Raw genomic sequence first — 27,245 nt, forward strand, 5'->3', positions numbered from 1 at the left:
CAACCTCATGTCCCAGCCCAGATCCCATACCCCCTTCTGCACCCCAACCCCCGCCCCAGCCCAGAGCCCATACCCCCTCCTGCACCCCAACCCCCTGCCCCAGCCCAGAGCCTGCACCCAAACTGCGTACCCCTCCTGCACCTAAACTTCCTCCCAGAGCCTGTACCTCAAACTCCCCCCCGCACCCAAACTCTGTCCCAGAGCCTTAGGCGGGGGAGGGACGGGGACGGGGGGACTTGGACCCGTTCTGGGCACCAGCAAAAATTATACAAACCTACCGTCCCAAGACGGAGCTAGGCTGTTCTCAGTGGTGGCAGATGGCAGAACAAGGAACAGTAGTCTCAAGTTGCATACGGGGAGGTCTAGGTTGGATATGAGGAAACACTATTTCACTAGGAGGGTGGTGAAGCACTGGAATGGGTTACCTAGGGAGGTGGTAAAATCTTCATCCTTAGAGGTTTTTAAGGCCCGGCTTGACAAAGCCCTGGCTAGGATGATTTAGTTGGGGTTGGTCCTGCTTTGAGTGGGGGATTGGACTAGATGACCTCCTGAGGTCTCTTCCAACCCTGATCTTCTATGATTTTCTGGCTCTTTGAAAGGTGTTCAATACACTTGTAAAAACAGTCTGTAACGTGCATGCTTTCCCTCTTACCATCCCCAGTCTCTCCGTTACCCAGCAATATCAACCACTAACTGAGAAGACAGAGGAGCTCCAGGTTAGCAAACACACACTTCGCTACGTACCACGGAGCCCATCAACGTGCCGTCTATGGGCTAGTCTACGCTAGCAGTGCTGTAGTGCATCTGGTGAAGATGCTCTGTGCCAACCGTCTATGCTGTGAGAGGCAGTAGCTATGTCGGCAGGAGAAGCTCTAGAAGCTTAGGTCGGTGTTAGGGCTTATTCACACCCCTGAGCGACACACATTATACCAACATAATCTGTACTTTAGACAAGCCTTAATACTGCCAGCTCTTTATTATCACAAAGGAAGTTCTTCATTTGCAGCAACATCAGCTTTTGCAAATTGAAGTTCTGTGCAATGTTATGCCTCTCATTTGTATAGACATTAGTAAGCGTTCAAGAACATGCATTAACGTGCAAAAGTCTACAAGAATCTCTTACATTGCTATATTAAAAAGGTTTGTACACTCTTGAATCAATTTACTCATAGCTTAAATTAAGGACCTAATTCTGCATTGCTTTGTATAGTCATTTACACCGCTGAGTGCAATGTGCATGTAGTGACTATGAGCAGACCAGATAAGGCATTGTGTGTGTGCGCAGTACTGTGCACCCCTACACTGAGAAACAAGACCAGCAGAACACCAAGACATGACACGACAAATGCAGTGAGATAAGATATCTGATAACGAGTAAGCACTTTGCAGAAAGCAAAAGCTCACTTCATGCACCAAAGCCTAAAAAACGTGAAGGGTCACCAAAAATAACTGCAATACTTCAGAGGATTATCAAAAACTGAATTCAACTGCATTTTATTTGTATTCCATTTACCCTCCACACAGCCTAAGCAATAAAAAAAAAAATCCACATCCTGCTCTGCGGCTTACTGCTTCAAAACAAAAACCAACCAGCTGCTCATTAATAAAACACACCAGGTTCAACGGAAAACTCTGCTGATATCATTAGCTGCTTCTGTTTTGTCGGAAACCACAAACATTCCAGCAACTAGCTTTGTTTCTAGTCATTCAGTCACAAAGTTTGCTCTGTTCCTTTGACACATCCCTAACTTGCTTCCAAAATGCTGAAACTAAACTGGCAGACACCAAAGCAGAAGCCATTTAGAAAGCATAAGGCAGCTCTCTAGCTAACTGCAAATTTGCAGCTACCAGTGCTTCCTCTCCATCTGTATTTCAAACCCACTCTGCTCCACATATTCATACTCAAACGGAGTCTGTATACACAGGGCAGGAAACACATCCATACTGTCTACTCTGCTGCATTTTAAGGGGTTGTCAGGCCTCTGCAGAGAACGGTGAGTCAGAGTGAACAAAATCAGTCCCGTTTAGGAAGCAAATTATTTTAATGTCATGCTTCCGGCCCTGTATGAACCTTCCTTCTCCTTTTTCCCTTCTAGAGACCTCATCACCTGCTAAGAGTTACTATCTCGGGCCAAAAGCTACTGATGTCTGTGGGAGCCTTTCCGTTGAGTTCAACAGGCTCTGAATCAGATCACAGGGCAACAGCAGCAGCATCTGGGAGAGCAGCAGCGGCTGTTTAACGGCAGAAACCAGGAATAGCCTCAGATACATGGGAGAAATGCAGGCATGATCACCACTTCTTCACTCCCCACCCCAAAAACTGGTGGCTCCAAGGAGGTGGCTGGGTAGGCAGGCCTCAGCATTTTTCCCTTCCTCCTGCATCCCCATCAACTTCGAGAGTGACAGGCAGCTGGCCACGGGAGGGGAGGGAAAGAAAAGGAGATCTCATAGCCTGGGAGGCCAGGGGACCATCCCCCACACTGAATGGAGTGTTGGCCACAAGGGCTGGGGAAGGGGAGACAGGAGATCTGTGTGGGAGCTCAGAGAGTAGGCCATAGCATAGCACAGCACAATGAGAACCTTCATTTCTCTAGAGGCCCCCCAAACTTCTTGACAACTGTTAAAACATGGCATTCCCACTGTCCTCCAAAGGCTGTCCAATCTTACTCTTTTCCCAGGGTTTCTTTCATTGTTAACTTAAACAGTGATTGTAAACCTCAGCCTGAGCTTGGCTCTTTTCCTAATGTTTTTCTCCCTGTAGATTCTCTGTGGCCCACCCCTCATTCTCATCCACACTACAGAGATTCCAAACCTCTCTGTACAGTATGGTTGGAACTTACATGACACACCTGCTCCGGTTGCCAAAATGAGTCAGCAGCACAACTCTCCACCTTTATGCAGGTGTCAAGCACCTGACACCCTGTGTTCAGAGATAAGTGATGTTCACCAAATTAGTTTGGCTCTACAGCATGGCATCTACTGGGTAACACGGAAGGGACCGAAACGGTGAGAAACCTGAGGAGAGTGGTATTGGCAGGAAAGGGCACGGGTAGCATTCTCTCAGCCCATTGACACTGTAGTTGTTTCTCACCCTTCTGTGGTGAACTCTGTGCAGTGTGGATATGGATGTGTGACTAGCTTTAGAAGAGAGTTGACTGGGATCAGCCACTGCTCTGTGAAGAATCCTCCACCTGAAACTGACTGATCTTTGGACATAAATTTCTTCACACATTCTGTGGATATGAACAAAATCACTCACTGTGGTTTTTATACCCCCAAGGAGCAGTGTGGCAGGGAGGCTGTGGAATCAGGATCCAGACATGCAAATAACCAGAGATTTATGACTATCCTCTGGTAATTAGAAACTCCAAAGTTATCCTCACAAGGTGACCACAAACACATTATTAGTAGGGGGATCAATTTAAGAGCTCTTAGGGGCAGGGACTGTAATTTACTGTATGTTTGTACTTTTACATGTTGCCTAGTGCAAGGGGTCTTGACTTGGTGGATGCGTATAGGTGCTACTGTAATATAATGGCTAAACTAACAAAGGTTGTGTTGATTCCATTTCTTGGAATATCACTATTTCCTTCTGAGAGAAGGAAATAGTTTTATTGCTATTAGAATGAAATTCATTGGATATTAACTTTAAAAGCTCTATACTCCAATAGACTTTTGCATTCAACAAATTATAGGTTTGCTTAGGTGACTTCAACTCCATCTTTAGTTCAGATTTTAGAAAAGTAACATGCAATGCATTAAAATGCAATTATTCTTTAGTGTCTGATCTTTTCAAATGGATTCTTAATGTGCCAAACCCAAATATAAACCTGCAGTTGTGTAACCAATTTGTTAACAGTAATTAAGTAAGTGACATTAATGTTAATTTATTAAAGCACATCCAAAGAAATAGCTCTTAGATAAGACTTGTGTTTCAGGTAGCTCCTGCAAAATGAAATGCCCAAATATCTCATTAATCATGACAAGAAACCCTGCTGCTGGCATCCAACTGACATTTCATTCGATTGCTCTAAAACTCTCATCAAATCAGTTTCCCGAGGCTCACTAGCTGTTTTAGCCAGAGAAACACTTGGGAGGATAGTCAGTAATGGAAATCACAGGGAGTGGGCTCTCAAACAGGAAAGTTTAAGTCATTCTTATTATTAGTCTCACTTTCTTTTGCCACATGATTTATACATTTCAGACAATATACACAAGCACTGGCTAAAATACACTGCTGGTGGAAATTCTTCCAGGTTTGAGAAAGGTGACGGCAGTAGAGGAAGAAGATTAAAGACTCTTGGAACCCTTCACCCACCTACGAGCACTGATTTTATCTTGCTGTGCTTCACAGGACATTGTACTGCTGTTCCGGTTGACTCGCCCACAATTTGGGGACCTTACTTAAAAAGCTCTTAGCATTTGCATGTACAATGTGTTAAGAGGTAGATTTAGACTGCCCACAGATCCTTTACTGGCAGATTAGTTCAGAAACCACCAGTCTGTTCCTCAAAATAGATTTCTTTGCCACCTCCAAACTAACCACTGAGAAGGTGGCCAACCTTCCTTCCTGGCATGGTGTAGGAGAAATGTTACTGGTTTAGTAACAAATGTACTATTGAAAAGAGATAGCAAGACAAAGCCACCAAGAACGGCAATACTCTAAAGAAATTAAAGGAGGCTTTACAAATTTCATCAAGGGATTTGTAATGTTCTAGAGCAAATGAAAAACAGGAAAACTCAGCTTTCGATAGAGATTTAAATCAGAGGTACAGGAAAGTATACAGGCAGCTCCATAATGGTTTTTCATCTATTATAAAGGGGACTTCCTGGGGGAGTGAATAGGCTTGGAGACTCAACGACCTTCCCCTAATTTATCACTCTTATATTATGTCTCATTATATAAGGTGCTGTAATGGAAGACAGCATGCATCATAGCCAGTCCTTTGCCTATTTTGCTTGATAAACAGAGGAGTTAGTTTTCAGGTTGATCACCTGCAATTTTCATGAACATGGAATTCCTGTCTGTAACAAAAGAACAGAAAAACAAAAAGGAATGTTTTAAGGATGCTTAGACAAGAACTTGAAGATGTAACAGACCCTTAGGCTTTGGAATGTACAGTTCACTAGAAAGAAAAAATGTTATAGCAGATGATTCACTGTGTAGGGCCCAGGAAGGGAAAAAACAATGAAAAAGGATTTTTGTTCAAGTCTTGTGCCTGGAGTTTTGGTAAATGTTAGCTGTATATTTAATTATCCTCCCTCTACCCCCTAAAACAACACCCCTGCTGAAATGAGATCTAAAAGTTTAGCCAAGTTAGAAGTTAAGATGCAGAGAATAAATGGATTAAGTTGTTCTAAGTTTCCTTCTCATTTTGAATCACCAGAATGTAGTCAATGATCCTACAACAAAATCCTAAGAATGAGTGAATCCGGATTTTTTAACCACCTAAGATGAAGACTCACAAGAAAGTAAGTGCAGGACACAATAGCAAATAACCATATCCACACATTTCAAATGGCTTGAAGTATCTAGCCAGCAATACCAGTTATTGCTAAAATTAACAGACTGGGTGTTGGCATCACTAGAAAAATTTCAGGTAATAATGACAAAGTTCCACTCACTTTTAGTTTTCAACTCTAAATTGAACATTGACTATTGCATGTAAAATCTCTCTGCACATGCACAACCCAGAAGCCAGAAGACTGACTACTTTCACTTCAGCCCTCTAGAAGATAAACTCTTTAAACTGAATTCCTGGTAAGATATGTTAGTGAATCAGTTAAAAAAGCCTGGGGAAAACAAACTCCTTAGAGGGATACACTTCCTTGTGGTATTTCCTTGCCTTCTTGAGTGTTGATTTAGTGTTCATAAAAAGAGGAAAATGTATGAAATACCTGTGTGTGTGTGTGTGTCTATAGTATTCTTCAACAGGGAAGGACTGCACACAGAGAGATGTAATAAATCTTTGTATCTGAGAGCATTAGTTTTGCAGGGGGAAAAAAAAAATCTAGCATCATTCCAATCTCATTGAGCTACAAAGAGTAAAATCATGTATAAAGACCATTAAGGTCTTGAAATAGGTTGCATTGTGCCTTTGGGATCTCTGCAATGCTCAGCAAATGGACAACATGAGCCAGGCATATTGTTATATGAGGTTTTGGAAGGCAAGAGCTGCTCCTACGTCAATAGATATCTTCTTAGAAGCAATTAAAATGGTCAGTCCAAGCATCTGATGCACTTCTCTTGAAACCGCAATGGTATTTTAGGTGGGCACAGGCCCACCAACAGCAATCCCAGGCCCCAGAGCAGAACCGTCAGTGGACCCCCTAGAAAGGGATGGCTGAAGTTTAGGACTCTACTTTTTATCCTATTGATAACACATTAGAACCCACTATGTGTAAGTTGTGGCATGGTTTGATCTAGTTAATGTTTTTTTCCCCAGTTACAGCACCAGTATTAAACAAATTGTGAGCCTATATACAAGATGTAGAATTGGTTATTTTGAATTATATATTTAAATTAAATAAATACATTATGGAATGAAATTAATATACAAAACATTTAAAGAAGCACAAAGTAAGAAAACACCTAAAGTGGGATAAACAAACACCTAATCGTGGTTAATGAGTAATCGAAAGACAAGGGAAAAACTGATATACAAGATGTAAATGAATATTACCAACCAAGTTAAAATATACAATACTTGCGCTGCTGGTGCTATGGGACATCAACACCCAGAGCAATGAGGAGACAGCAGGCCTGGTGTGCAACATCTGCCGGGAGATCTCCGAGGCGTCGGCAGCCAAGGTAGAGGGAAAACCCGCACCTCATTCCCTGGCTGAGCGGTGGAGGTGGTCCCCATCCTGCGCTCGTGACAGCAGCTCGCCAGCCAGTGCTAGCAGCAGCGAATGGAGGGGCTAGCCCCAGCTGCCTCTCAGCAAATTTAGGGTGGCTCAATTGGGTGGCTGAACTTGCTGGCGAGGAACTGCAGCCCTGGGGGAGGAAAGCGCAGAGGGAGCGCAAAGTCTCCCTGTCCTCAGCCCTGCAGCCAGAGAACCAGCACGGCAGGCACAACGGCTTCCGAGCAGCCAGAGGCAGCAGCAAGCGCCATGGTTCCCAGGCTGCTGTTGCTGATGCTCTGCCACACCAGTAGGGTCCAGTAGCGCTCCGGCAAACTGTTATGGTCACAATGAGGAACAGCGCTCTGGACAGAGCGGCAGCAGCAGGAAACCGGACTTCTATCTATCCCATCCGCCCAGGTCCTTTTAAATCGCTGGGCCCCTGGGCAATTGACCCCTTCGTCCCCCTGTCAGTGGGCTTAGTCGGGGAAGAGACAAGAGGATTTGACCTGCTGTGGCCTTGTGGACGGCACAGAAAGGCTGTGGTTGGGAGTAGTCTCAGGATTGCTGATCCTAAAGCTGGCAGAAGATGGGAGAAGCAGCAAGCTTACGATCTCTGCCTTCACAGCATGCTTTGACGACTCCCAGGTGGGAAAGCTTTGCAATACCCCTGTGCATTTGTGAAGAGAATGAATCTAGGTAATAAGAGAAAAAGAGGGAATCTCAGGCAAAATTTTACCCTCTGCATGAGAGGCTGCCACTGCATTACAATCCAGGCATGAGCAGGGACCAGCACAATTCCTTCCTACCATGTTCCTGCTTGGAAGTCTTGCTAGGAGAGCACAAGACATGTCACCTCCAAGTGAAAAAAGCCTGGCTATTTATTTCAGGCCAACAAGAGGCACCAAATACATGAAAAGTTTTATTTTCTATAGTTTGTTCTTTTATTTAATCCCTTATGCAAGAACTGTCCTTTGGCGAGTAACTGCTAAGAAAAAAATGGCTTTTAGCTGATAAGTATCTGCACTGTCAGGTATTTGTAAGACGTCCACAGGAAAACACACATCTGTTTTGTACTTTTTATACCAGAATTAATAGAAAATTTCTTCCCCCTAAAACATAAACAAAGTTTTGCGCAATAAAATAAGTGGCCTACTACACACATCACAGCTGTCAGCTGGAACAGAGCCTTGGTTCTTTAGCACCAACCATTACCACTTATGCTCAAGGACTATCTTATCTGTCAATAGATGACAGTCTCTATGAACCAGCAGCTAGAGAGAGACAGGATTACACTTGCAGTATGCTGGATAAAGTAAGTGTAAACCATACAAATTAACAAATATACAAATATATACTAGTTTAAGGAGACCAAGCTATGTCTCATTCTAGGCATCATTAGCAGCTTGCCAGGACCCAAGAGCTGCACTTCATTTGCTTGAAATGGAGCAGAATGCCATCAATACAAAATGCAGCTCAGATCTTGGCCTCCTATGATTTAATCAGGGCAGCCTTGCACTCTTCAGAGAAGGAGCAATGCAGACTGGGACCTCTGCAGGCTGCACCTGTGTAAAGGGAAGGTTGACTGCAGGAAGCCTGGCAGAATTCAATAGGCTGCATTTTGATCTTTAGACCAACATCATTGCTGCATGATTGTAACATGCTAAACAGCTTAAGTGAACCAAAGCCATTAACATTAAGTAGCAAACACACCGCAAACTGGGATTACAATGACAAGTAGGTGAACCACACTCCACTTGCTTTGCCCAAAGAGAGTCAGTGAGTGGGCCTACTTGTGAGAGTAAGGCAAATGAAATGTGAAAGTATACAGGTATCTGACAATAACTCTCAGGAAAAGAGCTGTTTTTGTTGTCTGTTTACTGCCAGTATCCTAAGCAACAGCCTGAAATAGGTAGGCTACAGGACATATACAAACACGTTGCAGTAGAAATCTGGTCCTTCTTGGAAAGATCATGTAAACCTCTTTGCAACTTTGCTGCAAAAGCAGCTATTTAACAGGACATTGTCAATTTAACTTTGACCCCAAATTTAAATCTGGTAGCAACTAAGTTTCATAGAAGTTCAGCCCTGAGCCTCAGTCCTGTCGCTCATGGTCTGACAGCCCCGAGACCCAGCCCTGCCACCTGGGTCTAACAGCCCCCCGGAGGGGTGCGGGAGGTTGGAGGTTCCAGGCTGTACTGTACCTGTAGTTGGGATCCAGGGATCAGGTTCATTATAGCCAAATAATAATGAAGGGTGTTATAGCGTGGGTGCAGTGGTTTCCCCAGGAATTTAAATTGGGGGGGGGTTCGAATTTACTGGGGGGGGGTGTCAGGGCCGATGAGGGGTAAGACCATGAGGGTGAAAGTGGGCTGTATGGCACTATAGTAAAAACTGAAAAATGTTTCATGACCATTTTATTAGATTTAACTCATGTTTTAAAATCATCACACAAATTAAAAGTTGGCTACTCAAGCCTTCTATGAAGCATGTCTACTTCCTTCTTGGTTTCTTGTTTATAATTTTGCACAACTCTGTTAATGAACTTCTTGAATGCAATGTGTTCAGCTTTGGTGGCTTCTCGTGTATCCGGTACTTCCATTCCTTCAATTGATATGCTCATTAGTTCATTTACATGATCAGGCAGAAGGCGACTTCTTTCAGAACACAAAATTCTATTCAATGATGAAAAGAACGCTCAACTGTAGCTGTTGTGACTGGGAGTAGCACGAGATGAATTCCTACTTCTTTCATCCCAGGAAACATAGCACAAAGATTGGGTCGAGCCACTAGCGATGATAAAAAAAGAAGTTGAAGTCAAATCTTCATTCATTCGTCGTATGATACTGCACTCTGTGTTCAAATTCTCTATTCTGTCCTGATCACATGGCAGCCCCATTGCTGGTAGTGCCTCACTCCACTCAACTGTTGGTGTTTTATAGGACAGGCATCTGTAAAAGCTACGTAGAGGTTGAGTAGAATCTAGAAGTCGCTGTTGTAGATTTTTAAGAATCAAGTCTGTGTACTTTTTCAGTTGTCTTAAACACTTCTTGTCTTCTTCACTTAAGGATTCAATATAAAAGACCTTCATTAGTCAACTTCTGGACTGAAGTCTTTGCTTCTTCCAGTACTTTTTCAGTGGATAGCTCTCTGATTGATCCAAATGTAGCTTCTATTGCTGGACAAAAGATCTACTACTGTTGTAGCAGATGCCTGGATGGCATTGTTTAATGACCCAAGTGGTTTCACAGTAGACTTACAAGAGAGAGAATGGCAATAGTCTTCTCTGAATGTAGTAGCAAAAGTAATCCACCCACCTCACTACTTAGATCCATCCCATCTTGGTGGATACTTTCCAAAGGCAGTAATAATGGCTGGAGTAATTTTAAGACAACAGCCAAGGATCGCTCATGAGAAAGCCAGAAGGTTTTCCCAGGTTGGACTAATATGAACTTCAGTCCCAGTGCATCTTCTATATTTTCCAAGATATTCAGTCTTTTTGGACTCTTGCTGAAAAAAGAATATAATGAAGACATTAAATTTATAGCTTTTTAAATGTCTTTTGAAGATTCTGCAGCTCATACTAGTGCTAGTTGGAGTAGATGCCCTCTGCAGCATGTATAGAAGAGATTAGGTTACACTTTTCTCTGAGCAAAGCTTGTAGTCCTCCATGTCTTCTAGAGAAATTTGCAGCTCCATCAAATGCACAAGCAACCATCTGTTTGGGGTCCAACTGACAAGCATTTAACTCTCCTAAGATGTGGGTTGTCACAGATGCAGCCAATGTGTTTTCTATAACTTTAACATTTAGAAATGCACCTACTGGCCTACCACTGACATCAAGATACCGTACAGAATGACTTAATACTTGATGCCCATTTGCATCGGTGCATTCATCAGCCATGTATACAATTTTTTTGAATGTGGTGAGAGAGTTCTTCATTTTTTCAACTGTTGACTCTTTCACTATTGCGCCACATGCTTGTAGCCAGTCAGTTAAGTTTCTTGCAGAAAGATAGTGAGCATTTGCTGGTCTTATTCGGGACCAGTGTTCAACTTCAGGATCAACAAGTGACAAAGCACTTAACATTGGCCTCCGGTTTGTACTATGTGGTATCTCTTGCTTAAATAGAAAGTAGGATGCTACAGCCATGTTTGTTCGCATGAACTGTGTTGTGTCTCCAGCATTCTTAACAGCCTCATTAAGTACTTCTAAAATTGGCTTTGAAAGTGGGCTTATAAGGCTTTCTGCATGTTGATGCAGTCCAGACGCCTGGTGTTTTGCTGCCTTTTCATGTAGTTCGTCAGCATTGGCTTTGCTGATCGGTCTGACAAACCAAGCTCCTCCACTTTTACCGATTATAGCATTGGAAAGCTTTCCTTCTTCGTAAGCTTTTTTGCAAGAGGTGCACCAGTAGCCATCTTTTGTAACTTCAATAAATGGGAACACTTTGACTGATGAACATCGGGAACTGCCTTTAGGTTTTGGAGACACTGTTTCTTCAGTAGGTAGCGGTATTTGTGCTTCGGGCTGGTCGGATGTAGATACACCACTTGAACCTTCAGATGACATGTTGATATACTCTTGGTTCTTGATGTGTTTGTTCTTCACCTTGGTTAGTTTCTGAGGCCTTGGAGTGGAAAAATTGTTGTGTTGTTTTTTGTCTTTTCATTTTCACTTTGACCTGCAACATATAAAAAGAGATATGAATAAATTAAATGTTTTGTTAGGATAATGCAAATTTAACATAAGGATAATGCAAAATACACCAAAACAAATAGGTCTAGATTTCTAAAAAAATATAAATTTAAAAAAAGTATTTAATTTAAATTGACTTTTTAAAAGTAAGCCATCATGGGATAAGAGGGAAGTCCTCTCATGGATCAGTAACTGGTTGAAAGATGGGAAACAAAGGGTAGGAATAAATCTTCAGTTTTCAGAATGGAGATAAATAGTGGTACCCCTGAGGGGTTGGTACTGGGACCATTACTATTCAACATATTCATAAATGATCTGGAAAAATGGGTAAACACTGAGGTGGCAAAATTTGCAGATGATACAAAACTTTTCAAGATAGGTTTCAGAGTAGCAGCCGTGTTAGTCTGTATTCGCAAAAAGAAAAGGAATACTAGTGGCACCTTAGAGACTAACAAATTTATTTGAGCATAAGCTTTTGTGAGCTACAGCTCACAAAATGATCGATCACTTGATGATTACCTGTTCTGTTCATTCCCCCGAAGCACCTGGCCTTGATCACTGTCAGAAGACAGGATACTGGGCTATATGGACCATTGGTCTGACCCAGTATGAGCATTCTTATATAAAAAATTAATAATAATAAAAATGTTTAGTACAGAAACTCCCCAACATAGCGGCCTCTCAAGATAGCAATGATGTGAGATAACCTTGGCAAATAATGCATTTTAAAAATCTTGGCCTACTAGGAAACATGTATACAAGTTTCCATTCCCAGTCACATATCTAGCATTCTGGAGCAAAGTCACTAAAATATAAACCAACAAACAAATGTTTATTTAACTTGCCCCTCACTTTTCCCTCCACCGCACCCCACTCACCGGTGTTGTCTTTGGTCAATGGAAACTCAGAGTTCAGAGGTGCTTTCACTTGAGTTCACCTCCCAGGTGGGGGGCAAGAAGGCACCTTGCTCGTTCCTCTAGCTGCTCACTGTTTGCTCTGGCCACTGTTTGTTGTGCCACCGTTCACTCCACTGCTCTGTTGCCAATGGCCCTGCACAGTCACCTTCTGCTGCCACCTGCCACTGTGACCTCTGTGAGTTGGTCTCTTGAGATTTCACCGGCTCTCAGTGATTTCAGCTAAGATCTCAGTGGGGGAACCTTGCTGCCAGTGCAGGCTGGGCCTCTCTTCCACAGAAACACTGTCTCCACAGCAGGACTAAGCACTTAGACCTGATTATCAGTGATTTCAGCTGTAGTGGTCACTTAACAAAAAAGACTATTTATGGAGCCTAATCAGCTCTGTCTTTAAACAGTGGAGAGGGGCAGGTCAAATGTACTTGTGACTCAGACAGACGAGGTAAAACACCTGTCCCCACCCTCTCTCTTGATACCCTCAATCAACACAGGCTAAGTACAGTTCTACTGCATTTTAGTCATGCAAGAAGAACAACAACATTTCATTACATCCCCCCCCATCCCGCGCATTCAAGTGATTTGTAACCCAACCCCCGCCAAAATCTACCACTTGGACAACACAGCTCTGTTTGCTGGATACATAGGTAGATTAGGTGTGAATGCAAATACAATCTGGTCCTGAAGCCTTTTCCCCCAGCCCATCACTAGCTGTCAGGGAGAGCTCATTTAGACTTTGTTTACAAATCATAATTTGAAATTATTAGGTTGGCCAACATCACCGAAATGAATGCACTGACATTGCCATAAAAAAAACAACAGCTGTATAAGTAAGCTAGTCTAATGTTCATACTTTTCAAATCTATTAAACTTTTTCAGCTACACATTTTATCATACACTGTATATGCTTTGTGTGTGTATTAATGTTTCAATTTCAATTCAAATTTCCAAACAGTCACTAAATTGGCATGTAACTAGTTCACAAAACTGGGGGGAAGGGGTGTAGGGAAATTACTGCTGTAGTAAACAATACAACAGAATTAATGACAAATCAATTGTGCTGTTAATTTTTTCCACCTTTAATAATCTATACTATTAATAATATAAAAGTGAAGAAATGCTGACCTATAACATAATTTTTAAGTTGGCAGTGTCCTTTTGAAAAGGTTATTTTTTAAAAAAAAAATGAAAGTGAAGTTAGTGGATTCCCCCCCTCAACACACAGAATGTTTAGGGCAGAATTTTCAAAAGAGCTCAGTCCCCTTGTAGGCACTAAAATAAGTAGCAACATGGTTTTTAAACAAACCTCAGCATGTTGGGTGCACGTCAGGTGCTGAACTGTTCTGAAAAACTGGCCATAAGCATCACAATGGGTGCTGAGCACTTATAAGGGCAAGCTGAACACCTCCAAGCTCTCTTGAAAATCTGCATTTATGGACAAACGCCTGGACCCTGCATATGACTGCATGCGGAGAGCACCCTTGCGTCTGCACAGAGCCCCTTTGATTTGATTGAGACAACTGCAGTTGGAACTTAAGAAATTCATGTACAAGCCTTCCCATTACTGGGGTGGGGCATCCTGGTTCTATTGAAGGCAGTTTGAGCTTTGCCATTGATTTCAATAAGGGAAGGAGTTCACTTCTGATTTACTGAGCAAATTTAGCAATGGATGGCACCCACCAGCACTGCATTCATCTGAGAACAACCTCACTTTCAAATAATCTTGCTACAGGACAGAAAGAAAGCATTGACAGAATATCATCATTACTATAATATTTTCAAACACATTGTGGTAATACGCTATACAACCACCACCTACTTCAATGTGAAACCAAATTCCATCACCTAGACAGAAGTTCATGACTGAGCGTTCAGTGACAAATTAATCACTGTACCAAAAAACACTACTCCAAAAAACAAACACAAAATCCCACTCATCCTTGGCTTGCTGCTAAATAAGTTTTCTCTGTTTTCCCCATGCCCCCTCATCCCCTCTGTCATTCGAGTTACGGAACCAGAAGTTACACACACAAGTCTATATAATGCTTTGCAATTCAGAGAGAAGGTATTATAAGTGTAAGAGGCAAAACACTCCCAATGCAATGAAAAATAAAACCAATATTCCAAGGAAGGCAGGAAGATGTGTTCATTTGGGTGGGAACAGATTAGGGGTGTAGGTTATTACAGAACAACCCCCCCCAAACCTAAGGGGTCTCCCCCCCTTTTTTTAAAATCGAGTTGAGAGAAAGACAGCTAACTTTTATTCTGTATGTTATTTCATGACAAGGGAAACATCTCAACATTATGCTTTTAAATGTAAGGTCATTTTGGGCTGAACAAGAAAAAAAATCATGTAGGATGAGGAGTTCTCTAAATGCCTTTCACATTATATAAATTTAAGATGTTAATATAATTAAAGCTTTAAAATAAATTTTCATGGCAAGTGAGCATACCAGATGGCAAATGATACCCAATATAGACTGGAAAATAAACAGGAGAGAGCACTTAATCCTCCAATTTCATTTCCATTTGGAAATTATCAAACAGCCAAAAATCAGAGAGGAACAGAAATAACCATACAATAAAAAAAAGAAAAAAGAAAAAACAAATGTGTTTTAATTTGACTTTTTAAAATATGTAACATGAGTTATTAAATTTAGATCATAACCATCTTTATATCCTGTCCATGCCAGATGTCCTTTAACTGTCAGCCCAAAGCCTCTTTAAGGCTTAGCATTTTGTATACAGGGTCAATGAAAGAATTCTGCTCACAGTGTAAATAGAATCTAGGAGATGCCAGCAAAACAACAAATACATTGTGTATCAATAAGAGATTTTTCTATGCTGTATTACTGAGTACTCTAAAGCACTGAGAGAGAGAGAGAGAGAGAGAGAAAACAGTCTTTTTTTCCCTTTTGGTTTATCAGACTTGTTATATGTTTATAACTTTCAATTGTGTGTTCTACTCTGACAAGTGATTATGTAAAGAATGATAATTTCTTACTTATCAGATCTACTCCCAATGCACCGTGGAGTCTTATCTGCTGATTTCAGTGACAAATATGGTTTGGGGTTTTCTTTTTGTTTTGTGTTTTTGCCTTTTATACTTCTGTCAGCCCTAGAGACGATCACAGCTAAAGGAGGGGGAAAAAGAAAAAAGAGGGGCATTCAGCTTTTCAACTCCTTCACGCACATCAACAGACTAGGCTACTAAATCTCAGGAAAAGGACCAATCAACTGCACCTGTGAAAACCAACGGATGGCAGTAAAATTGGCAGAAGAGTAAGGGAGAGACAATGGGATTACAAAGATAATGACCAGATTATATCAGGCCCTAAAATTTGGTCTGCAGAATCTTTATGGCTGCACAGGAGGAAAGAAATGCCAAATCGAGGCTGAGCTGGGTGGGCTGAGACACCTTTTTGTTACTAAAACTGGTTGATATTTTTTAATTTCACAAAACATTTTGAAGTTACTTCTGTATCATATGGTTTGAAATGGACCCAAGCTTTTGTTTAAAAAAAAAAAAAAAAAAAAAAAATCAAATTGTGACATTTGAATACAGAAATATATAGTGAAAAGACCATCAAAAACATTAAGATTTTTGATTACCAACACAGCCAAGTTTTCAAATTTCAACAACAATATAGGTTTCTTATTTAAAAATGCAGTAAACATTGATAAGAAATGCTGAAAAAGCTTCAACAAAATAAAAGAGAATCAAGTTTTTTTACTAAAGTTTTCATTCTCCCCAAGGTTTCGTTTATTTGTTTTAAACAAAAACAACACACACAACAACAACAAAATCTTTTCAGTTGAAAAATTCTCAGGTTTTATTTTAAAAACTTTTTGACTGGGCACTTCCAATACAAAAACAGTAAACTGGAAGCCCCATAAATGCAGTGTTACTTTTCACATACCAACTCAGTTTCAACAGCACAAAACCACTAAACATTTGACATTTCTACCTGCCCCCCAAAATATCCTTTAAATTAGAGCCTCAAAATTTTCTGGCTAACCCTAAAATAACTAAACAAGTAGTTTCAAACCTTTCCCTCCTATTTGGGCAAAACCCCTAAAACAAAATGAAAACCACAACCTACCACAATTGCTCTAGTATTGAAATCTAGATGTCTAGAGCTTGCCACAAGCTTTTACAGCACAAATCGTAGTTTCAGCAAGCACAGCAGCTCACTAGAAAAAAGCCAGGGTGAAATCCTGGCCCCACTGAAGCCATTGGGAATTTTGCTATTCATTTCAATGTGGCCAAAATTTCACTCCTGGGCATTCCTAGCTGTTCCCATCTGAGCCATTGAGACTGAAGGTTAGTTGGCACCGTTAGAGGGAGACAGGCAGTAGGGAGACCAAAGGTAGCAAATCATGAGGCCAGATCCTCTGCTAGTGTAAATTTAGATAACTCCACACCAGCTGAGGTTCTGGGCCGAAGGTCTTGATACAGGTGAGTGTGCTAGCCACAAATGAATGTTTCAACCTGTATATAATTGATATAAGCTCCCTTTAGTCTAGAGATGATACCATCAAAAATTTAGTGGTTATTATCTACCACCTGCTGGCACAGAAGATCTTTTTCTAGCAAAGGGCTTGAAAGATTTACCAAAGACCTCAGACAAGCGTCAATGTAAGAAACCATAGTACCATGTTGCAGTCACAACTTACCATACAATGCAAGGGTAGAGCTCCCACTCAGATGGCATTAGAGCCACCATGAACCTTTCCGCCTTCAAAGCAAAACATGAAACCCATCTGACTGATCCACAACAAAACAAAAAGTGGTGGCGGGAGGTGGGGATTCAGATACACTTGCTGTGCCTGGGCCCTGATCAGAGAGCTCCAGTTTTCCTATCACCACCACCAGGCTGCTAAAAGGTTATAAAAGGCAGGCTATATTTGTTTTTTTAATAGTGCATTCTAACAGGTCATGCATAAGCTTGGTGATTTGAATAATAAGCCCATTTCATAGCAAAATCTATATTAAACAATGGAAAAATTCCTTCAGGAAGCAAACAAAACAGGGTTGTTTTAAAATTCAGTTCAGCAGAGTGGGACAAAGGAGGGTACTATGCCATACTGAACTGTCAGTTCTTGCACTTGCTGAAATGCTTTGTATTCAATTCCTAAAGAAATCAGAGTATAGCACTTCGGCCCTGATCCTGCAAAGACTTGTGCCCACGCTTAGCTTTACATGTAACGAATAAGTCCCATTAGCTTCTTGGCACTGAGCCCTTGACCACAATGTGAGAGAGCCACAGGACCCAAGAATCTGAATAGACTAACAACCTGATGTGTTCGTATGGTTCACCATAAATATATGCAGAAGGACAGTAAGGCACCAACTGTACCTGTAGAGGAGAAAGGGAGCAATTCCTACAAGAGGTGATAGCTACAGGAGGTCTATTCCAAGATCACAGTGACATTTTCCAGTAGACGAACAGCTAAAAAAACCCTTTTCTTTGATGGCATTTGTATGCGATACTCTGAGCCCTTAATCTGAAAGGAAAGTCATCTCTGAAAGAAACACAAAAGAGCAGTCAAGACAACACTAATTTCATTGAAGTATACCGATGAACTCAGCTCCATGATCTAGGCTGTATAAAACAGAAATATAATACAGAATATATATTCCCAAGATCCATGGCCTGGTATGTCTGGAATAAACTCTCTAGGTGTGGTGCTGGGTGAGAAGGTTGAGTCAAGTTCAACTACTTTAATTTTGCATTAAAAAAATCTGAGTTATCAGTGAAGCCCAGGTTCTGGTGTATTTTCCTTTTTGAAGGAGGAAATTAAAAAAAAAAAGTTTGATCTTTCTTTTAGAAAGAGGTTTGATTTGGAACAAGTACTCAGACTTTCATCAAATGTAAAGTGCTAACCTATACCTCCTACCACACCAACAAAGAGAGCAAACACAGCATACTTTCTATATCCTGTGTCAGTCCTATTCTAAATGCAAAACGAATGCAGAGTTCAAATGGAAAAATAAAATCTGATCTCTGAAGCTCCACCCATAACAATTTTTAAGCAAAAACTATGCTTCAGCCATTCATGATGCCAAAATGCAATGTCGCTTGCAGTAGACCGTTAATCCCTATGGCTTTGTCTTCACTAGAAAAAAAAAAAAAAAGGTGTACTTGTAAACATGTTCAAATCCTAGTGTAGACAAGGCAAACTAGTTTTAACATGTGTTATCTGATCAATGTGTTAAAACTACAACTTGTCTACACTGTGATGTTAACATAGGTTAGCTAACATGCTAAAAATGCACTTTTTTCCCCAGTAGGGGCATACCTTTTAATGCAAGTCCTTTCCTGAATGTTTTGTTAACAAGTGCATTCCTGATCTGTGCTGACATTTAAATGATCACCATAAATCAGAATCATCAATCCATGGTGGATAAAAACCATTTTTTAAATAAAATAAATAGATAAATAAATAAATAGATCAGATTTGATTTAAATTAGATTTTTATGATGTTATTTACATTAGAGAGTTTTCTTTTTAAAAGTAACCTCTTTAAAATGAAAGCTGAATTTAATACAAAATATGCTAAGGCCTAAATTAATAAATGTCTTAACATTTTAGTATAATAATTATTCACGAGCCTCTATTTAAAAATAGAGTTAAAGACTGCTTTTCTATATAAAGAAAGAATCATGGGTGTGTGTGTGTGTGTGGGGGGGGTGGATTGGGGGAAGGGGAAATCTACCTTTTGAGGTCAAGATTTATAAATATGGTACAATAGTTAATATAATGTGTTAAGGGCTTGTTTTGTTTAATAACAATACATTTTATATGCTGTTTTGTGTGTTTAATTAAATTCCAGTTACATCCTAATGCAGCTTGACATAAGTCATAAGCAAATAGTTAATTACCAATAAATAAGCAATAAGCTACAACACTGCAACTAATATATCATTCACCATTTTCTAACATACTAAAATGTAAATTAATCACTAATCACTGAAAATATTAACTAAATAATTGTTTAAATATATATGTATATAGTTACTATGTACCCTTCTAGGTAGCAAAAAGATGTACCCAATCTAGTGTAAAGGCTATATTTAGTTGTAAATCAACATGTTTTAATGGTTACATCAACCAATGAGAATGCACCTTTCTTTAGAAAATAACTGAAGTCTAAATGGAAAAATTGATTAAAACCAATTTAAATTGAGGCTTTCCACTTCGTAATTTAAATCATGATTTAAATCGCCTTGATGTAAAATCAATCCACTCTGCAACCCACTGAAATGGACGGGGGCAGTTCACACTTCCTTCAGATCTGTTGTTTCTGGTGGTGTTGCCAGATATTACCATACTGCTTTATATTTAAAAAATTCCCCTTACAACCATAAAGGCTATAGATATTTAAAAAAATATCGCTTAACTTCTGGAATAAGAAACAATGCTTTTCTGTGGTGGCTGCCTTACATAAGTATGTCTACATCACTCTAGAAGGTGTGATAGTAGCACAGGTAGGCATACCCACATATCATGTGGTGGCATGGTCTTCAGCATGGGCTAGCTGTCCTAGTATAAGCCTGCTGAGGACCCTGGGTACGTACCCAACTTGCTAGCCTGTGCCAGGGTCCTCCCACACCACACACATAGTAATCACATCTGGACTTTGAGTGAATACCCCTAAAGAAACCCAACCAGAAATGATTGAGAGTGAAACTATCAGCGTCCATTAAAGATGTGTAGCACCTCCCCACATACATTACACTGTGGTGTCCACAGATTCTAGGCCTTGTCCTCTGGTCAGTCAAATTTGGTGGAGAACGAAGTTTCTTCACACTGCACCAGGAACAAAGTGGCCATATTTTGGGAGGGTGCTAGGAAGTCTGGGATATGGGTGGTTACACTTAGGCCCATATAATACAATGTAGAAGCTGGAGCCCCGGGGTTCAACAATTCCTAACATGGGGTTACAAATAAGTGTAGACACTCAAGCCTTAGGTTAACAAACGCAGAATCTCCTAACTCAAATTCTACTCAACCTGGGTTTACACAGCAGCGTAGACATGTCCTGATTTATGCCCACTTCCCCATACCTTGGCATTTTCAAAGGTCCTGTCTATGCTGGGAGAATGCATCACATGAACACTGTTTGTAACACGGTTCAATAAGTACAATCTTAAACATGATTTTCTTCTTAGTGCGGACCTGGACAGTTGTGCTTTTAAAATGCATTTGCATGTTGTGATTAACCCGTAGGGGCAAAGCAATGTTTAATACCATACCATTAACACATTTTCTAAGGTGACACATTCTCTCTGCACAGACAGAGCCAGCGGCGCAGTGTTTTTCTTTGGGCACGCAATCGGGTGGGGGCCTCTCTTATCTTGAGCCTTATTTATTACATTTTGTTTGTAGTAAATTAAGAATCAAGGGATAGGGAATATATTACTGTGACCCAGTGGGTTATAAGACCTGGAATTAGCATCAATATTTGGAACTTTACGGGCTTCAAGGTGGAGTGCTAACACTGAGGGCTCCTACAGATTGGTGGAAAGGAACCTTCATGTCCTCAATTCCAAGGAGTCAGAAGCAGTATAGATCTTGGGAGGGGCATTGCTCAGGACTGGAATTTTCCATATTCATCTTCTCTTTCTTCCTCTCACTAACTCTGTAAATGCTGGCCAACTAACTCTCGCCTCCTTCCTGACCTACAGTCTAAATAAGAATATTGCCATCACTTTCACTCCACCTTCTGAACAGAACAGACAGCACCTAAAAGGATCTGAAGTATTTTTATTCTCCTGATCTGTTCAGCTGTTTAAATTTTGCATTTAAACTTTAAATGTTATCATTGCAGCACAAGAGTTTAATGAAATCACTCCTTGGCCTTACAGATGGATGCATGGCTTCTGGACTATTCCCTCCAGTGAAAATAGGTTACCATTAGCACAGACTATTTCATGATTAAAAGATTAAAAATTGAACAAAGTATCAGAAAATGTGATTCATGACAGAGAATCAGACACTTATTCAAATAGGTCATTCCAAGACGTTACACACCATTTGATTTTTCATTTAGGAAACATTCTATTTTAGAAAGGAACGGATACATGTCTAAGGATGAACCATTTAAACAATACCAGAGCAGACTCTAGATATGATTTTGGAGCAGCTCCAAATTGGGGTGGGGTTGCAGAGAAAAAACACAAAAGCGCCACTGGAATTTGGACAGATCTACTGGGAGGAAGCACTTCCTACTTCCTCATCTCTTCTATGGAACACAGAGCTTTAAATAAACCTCCTCGAGTGCTGGTGAAAACCAAGTTGTATTGATTGAAAATGAGATGTGGTTTTTTTTGCCATGCTACATCTGATTTCTCTGCTCTGGTAGAGGCTTACCCAATATATATATTTAAAGTGTAATTACCTCACCAATGGAAACAGGAAAGTTTCATACGATTCCAATACAGCTAGTGTGTTTTACAGATCACAACTCACTAGATACATGAGTCACAGTCAGGTCTCTGGATTCCCCTTATGGAGACGTGCACTACTTGCATAATTATTCCCTATGCTTAACCAACAATCAAAGGAAGATATATAAATAAAAGATCTACGATGTACACTTACCTGAATACACCATGACCCAACAAAAGAACCAACATGTTCACGTCACATGTAAGGAGCGTTGCTTTTCCCACCACATCCACTTTTAAGCCCACTGTGCTTTGAGGCAGCCATCCACATGGCTTCCTCCCCCCACCCCCTCTTTATGGATAGAATGCTGATCTGCCAAGTCACTAACCTTACTCCATTCAAATCACCTTTAGAAGACTCACTTTTCCCCTGGCCTCACAAGTGAGTCAATTATTAGAATTCACACTTTTATATTTAAATGTGTGCATTTCATATTGCTACACACATGCATACCTTCTAGTGATTCTTCTCCCCCCCACCCCCGGGGCTCCCAATACATCCTGTCTGCTTTGTATTGTGACAAAGTGCTTCCTCTGCCTTGGTGGGTCCTGCGCTTAATGGCAGATTTGCTCACCTCAGAGGTTCACGGCAGCCCTCAGTTAGACCACTTTCATAGCTCAAATCGGCCGTTCACTCAGTTAGCCTCATCACTGGCCAGCATGGGAAAAAGGAAGAACAACAATCCCCACAGTCTCTGCTGACCCACCTAGTGGATCGGGGAACAGGCCAGAGACCTTCCCCTCTAGTGGAACCCACAGACCAGTTCAACTCCTCCGGTATCAAGCAGGGAGTTGAGGGGGATGGAGGGAACCCAGGCCAGCCCTCTATTCCGGGTTCCAGCCCAGGGCCCGCTGGATTGCAGCTGTCTACAGTGGCTCCTGTAACAGCTGCGTGACAGCTACAACTCCCTGGGCTACTTCCCCATGGCCTACTCCCAACACCTTCTTTATTCTCACCACAGGACCTTCCTCCTGGTGTTGGATAATATTTGTACTTCTCAGACTTCCAGTAGTACGCCTTCTCACTCTCAGCTTCTTGTGCCTCTTGCTCCCAGCTCCTCGCAAGCACGCCACAAACTGAAGTGAGCTCCTTTTTAAACCCACATGCCCTGATTAGCCTGCCTGTCTTAATTGATTCTAGCAGCTTCTTGATTGGCTGCAGGTGTTCTAATCAGCCTGTCTGCCTTAATTGTTTCCAGAAAGTTCCTGATTGTTCTGGAACCTTCCCTGTTACCTTACCCAGGAAAAAGAGACTTACTTAACCTGGGGCTAATACATCTGCTTTCTATCACTCTCCTGAGACCGGCTACAGCTGCCTCTCACTCTGGCCGAGTTCTCGGAAGCCCTCCGTCGCATGCCCACCAATAAATCACTCTCCAGTAGCCATCTGGCCTGACCTTGTCACAGCATCTACATCATTTAGATGATAAAACTCTGTGGAGTAGGGGCTGTTTGTGTTTTGTGTCTTGGAACAGCACTGAGCACCATGTCAATGCTTAGTAACAGAGGCTGATAACAAAATCCCTGTAGAAGTCAATAAAAGTGTTTAGTTTGCGTAGAGACAACAGGAACAGGCCCTCCAACATAGGGGATAGGTATTACAAATGAAGATTTATATTAATGGGAAAACACCACAAGACCATCCAGTTCTACTTGCTACAGAGGATCACTACCATTTTTCTAGTCAACTTACATTTGAAGAAGCTTCTCTTGTCCAACAATTTATTCTGCAATTTCATTATACCTCTTTTACTGAACCTATTCTCATTCCCAGAGCAGGTGCATGGAAATGAAGGCATTTGTAGTCTCTTTGCCAATCCATTCTCAGTGTGTGTGTGGAGGGCACAAACTGCCACATAAAACAAGAAAATAATGCATGCTCAAGGTGTCTAAATTTGCATCCCTGAGAACTTCAGTAGGATGGAAGATGTAATAAGGAAAAATGATGGAGGGAAGGAAAGAAATCACAGGTTTGGAAAAATCATGGCAGACAGAGTAAGTAGCCATGTGAAAAAAGAGCAACAACAATAATAAAAGACGACACTGGGGGAAAAGCACTGACCACTGAGTACACACATACACACACACTTACCAGGGTCACTGCTTTGAAATTCAAAAACATACAAAGCCTTAAAAAAAAAAAAAAAAAAAGGCAGCTTCCTGGAGGAAAAAATTAGTTCATGAACGGCTCAGCACAAAGCAATTATCTACTAGTTTGGAGCAGACATCTGTGCGTTGACCTATTGAGATAATCATTCAACTGTGCAAGCTCCAAAAATGGAAAACACAATTTGCAGCCCCCCGGGCCCCAGTCTTACTGGTCCCAGAGTAACTAATCGCCATCACAACAGCCTGCCTGGTTCTAGCAACATTCAGTGAATGACTAAATGCTAAAAATAAAGGCAATACTGCTATTTTCGTAAGATTTCTAAATTACTACTATTTGTCATTTATATTACTGTAATATTTAGAGGTTAACTGAGATCAAGGTTCCATTGCCCATTGGTGGTATACAAAGACAGTGAGAGACATTCCCTGCCATGAAGAGTTTATAACCTAAATAGACCTCAGAGGAAGGGAGAATCAGGCAGAGAGAGATGGAGTGATTTTCCCAAGGTCACACAGGCGTACAGTGGCAGAGCAATGACTAGACCACAGGTCTCCTGATTCCTAGTCCAGGGTCTCAGGCACTAGACCATGTAGGCTCCCAGCTAATGCTTGTACAGGCATTGAAAAGGTTAATCATTTATGATTGAGATAGAACAGAACAGGACAAAACAAGGGAGCGCCCATAAAACATCACTGCGGATTTTACAGGGTGGAGACTCTCAGCACTACCGTACTTACCATTAGTCTTTTAAGCAGCAATTAGTCTAAATGATTAAAAGAAAGTGTTGTAGCTGTGCTGGTCCAGGATATCAGAGAGACAGGGCGGGTGAGATATCTTGTTAGAGAGACAAGCTTTTGAGCTTAGACAGAGCTCTAGACCTGAAGAATAGCTCTGTGTAGCTTGAAAGCTTGTCTCTCACACCAACAGAGTTGGTCCAACAAAAGATATTAATTACCTCACCCACCTTGTTTCTCTAACATACTGAAAGCATGGCAACTCCTAGCTCTATGGCAACTAGAGTTAGTATTGGGGGAAAAAACCTTAGTTTTCATCATACAATGGCTTTGAATGTCACGTGTGAGTAACCACACTTTCCTTGGTATGCACCTGTCAGCCAATGTACGTGCACCCTGAGTGGCCCTCATGCCCTATTGGCTTATGGATAGCCTAGAATAGAGGTGTCAAACTCATTCTATGGATGATATTTAGGGTGACCATATGTCCCGTTTTGGCCTGGACAACCCCTTTTTAAGCCCTGTCCCAGCTGTCCCGACTATTGGCAAAAGTCAGCATGTGTCCCGTTTGCTCTTGCCAAATTGATCAGCTGGCAAGAGCAATGGAACAAATCAAATGCCCGCTTTTGTAAAAAAAGGTGCAGAGGAATGTGCGCGGGGGGGAAACCAGTGATGCCAGCCCCACACCGGGGGGGGGGAGGCAGAGATGGAGGGGCAGGCAGAGCTCAAGTGAGCAGCGATGCCTGCCTTGAAGGGGGGGGAAGCTCGGGCCACCCCTCGGGGGGGAGGGAGGGGAGAAGAGAGAAGATGGCGCTCTGGCTAGCCTCACACGGTGTCCTGTTTTCCCTTTGGATCACCCTAATGATACCGCAGGGGCTACAAAGTGAGGCCCAAACATTAGCCTTGATCTACAGTGGCTCTCCACTGGATAACATTGAGGGACTTGCAGAAAAATGGTGGCCAGAATACAGTCCTTGGATAGCTACTAAAATTATGGTTAGTTCTGCTGCATTCAGCACTATTTGAGTGAAAGGGATTCAGGGAACTTTTAAGCACCACTGCTATTTCTGCCCTTTGTCCATTTGCACATGCAGTTCCCTGATTTGTACATAAGTTGCTGTACTCAACCCGCCCTGTTTCAGAATGTGGTCCTAACTAATAGGATAACGTCTCTTCAGCTGTATAAACTATAATTGTCACACAGAAAAAAACAAAGGCTCTACTGATGTGAACTTTTTATACTGCTAACATCAGAAAAGTATGGCAGCCTCTGAAAGACTTAACTGCAAAAGGGTGAGACACAGAGGTCAATATGCAGGATATTTAAAAAATAAAAAGTGACGCTAATAAACTAGTAAGTGGGGTCAATTCTGAGAAATTATAGATCAGGAACTATTTTAAGTCATTTTTATCTCGCACCTTGCGGGCTCAGGATTGTTTCAATTTCCTAGAAGACTTTGTCCAACTTAGTCATGTGTGATTACACTGATGACTTCAGGGATGAATTTGTCTAAATTAGCGTGATCAGATGTCCCAATTTTATAGGGACAGTCCCGATATTTGGGACTTTACCTTATATAGGTGTCTATTATCCCCTGCCTCCGTCCCGATTTTTCACACTTGCTGTCTGGTCACTTTAGTCTCAATACATTTATATTTTCAAATATTAATATTGATTCAATCCAGACAAAAATATTTTGCTTCCTCCCAGAATCATCACATTTAGAACTTTAGAGGGACACAAACTTGGTGCCAAAATTTAGATTTTGAAAGAGCAAGCATTTATGAAACAAACTGTAAACAAGAATGAAACCGACTTCACTGATTTTCATGGTTCAAGCTCAGACACATGCCAGAAATGCAGTCTAGGTCAGCGTTTCCCAAACTGCGTTCCACGGAACACTGGTGTTCCGCACGATGTGAATAGGCGTTCTGTGAATATCATGGCGTAAAGAGAATGCAGCATGCAAGCATGTTGACATCTACCCAGGGTGAAAGTAAGTCGTGTGACTTACCGGTATGCTGGGGCCAGCTCTGGCCCCCGGAAGGAGCGGGGCTGAGGGGGTCAGGGCCAGCCCTGGCCCACCCTGTAAGGTAAATGCCCCCCCCCACCAGGGTAGCAGCAGCAACCCGGGGCTCTTTAAAGGGTCCGGGGCTCCCCTGCTTCTACTGCCCAGGTCCTTTAATTAGCTGCTGGAGTCCTGGGGAAGCAGCGGGGCTCCAGCGGCTATTTAAAGGACCAGGGCGGCAGAGGCTGGAGCCCCGGCCCTTTAAATAGCCCCTGGAGCCCCTGCTACCCCAGGGCTCTGGGGGCTATTTAAAGGGCCTGCAGCTCCCCTGCTTCTACCACCCTGGTCCTTTAAATAGCCCCCCCAGAGCCCTGGAGTAGCGGCGGCAGGGCTCCAGTGGCTATTTAAAGGGCCAGGGCGGTAGAAGCAGGGGATCCCCGGGCCCTTTAAATAGCTGGAGCCCCGCAGCCACTACCCCAGGGCT

At 41.8% G+C, this 27,245-nt stretch overlaps 1 protein-coding gene across 5 annotated transcripts in view; it reads right to left on the reverse strand.

Annotated features, from left to right (window-relative positions):
• The window catches only part of HPCAL1 (hippocalcin like 1), a 118,878-nt gene that overhangs the window by 11,855 nt on the left and 79,778 nt on the right, over positions 1-27,245 (reverse strand). Inside the window, exon 1 of one of the 5 annotated variants that reach the window (XM_043510247.1) lies at positions 6,564-6,575. The exons of the other annotated variants lie outside the window; for them this stretch is intronic. The gene's annotated coding sequence lies outside the window, so the exon portion shown is untranslated. Of the gene's footprint in view, positions 1-6,563; positions 6,576-27,245 lie in introns of those variants that run through there. 5 annotated transcript variants of the gene reach the window in all.

The sequence above is a fragment of the Dermochelys coriacea genome, chromosome 3, assembly GCF_009764565.3.
Source record: "Dermochelys coriacea isolate rDerCor1 chromosome 3, rDerCor1.pri.v4, whole genome shotgun sequence".
Classification (NCBI taxonomy): domain Eukaryota; kingdom Metazoa; phylum Chordata; order Testudines; family Dermochelyidae; genus Dermochelys; species Dermochelys coriacea.